This window comes from Carlito syrichta, unplaced genomic scaffold, assembly GCF_000164805.1.
Source record: "Carlito syrichta isolate Samal-C Ts95f unplaced genomic scaffold, Tarsius_syrichta-2.0.1 Scaffold315645, whole genome shotgun sequence".
Lineage (NCBI taxonomy): Eukaryota > Metazoa > Chordata > Mammalia > Primates > Tarsiidae > Carlito > Carlito syrichta.
In genome coordinates, this window is record NW_007259741.1 from 638,779 (window position 1) to 639,513 (window position 735).

Here is a 735-nt window from a genome sequence, read left to right on the forward strand (position 1 = left end):
TCAAAATTAGTGTCCATAACTCTACCATTGCATGTAGCATGTTATATGGCATTGTAGTAAATAACACCAGATTGTAAATTCATTCAAAGGCAGGGCAACCATGCATTTACAAATGTATTACAAATAGGCTCTACACATACAGAAACTTGGTGAATGTTTTGGGAGTCAATCAATTACTAAATTTTGCAAATAATGTCAAGAGAAATGACAAATGAACAGGCTGAAAAGTAATTTTAGCATCTTGACAAGCTTCCCCAGTGCAATGGGCTCTTGGCTTGCTTTGCCCTTTAACCTCAAGCTGGTTCACATTAGAGGACCAAAAAATAAGACTCAGATAAGTATGCATCATTTATGCATCTATAAAACCTATTAATTTAAAAGATTTAAAAAATTCCAGATGAAGTATTTTGTAAAATCAAAACAATTGAAAGAGCATAATTGCAACAAGTTAATAGATTTAAGAAATACAATTTGTGACAGTGTGTGTTAGTCATGATGGGTTATAGAGATAATAAAATAATGCACGCTTCTAAAGAACAAATCAATGCAATGTCTTCAGGGCTCAGCATGCCATTTAAGATAACATTATGATCACTGATTTTATTTTATTTTATTTTATTTTATTTTTTTTGAGTTGGAGTCTCACTCTGTCGCCCAGACTGGAGTGCAGTGGCTGCTCCCGGCCACCGCAGCCTCGACCTGCTGGGCTCCCGCGATCCTTCCGCCTCAGCCTGA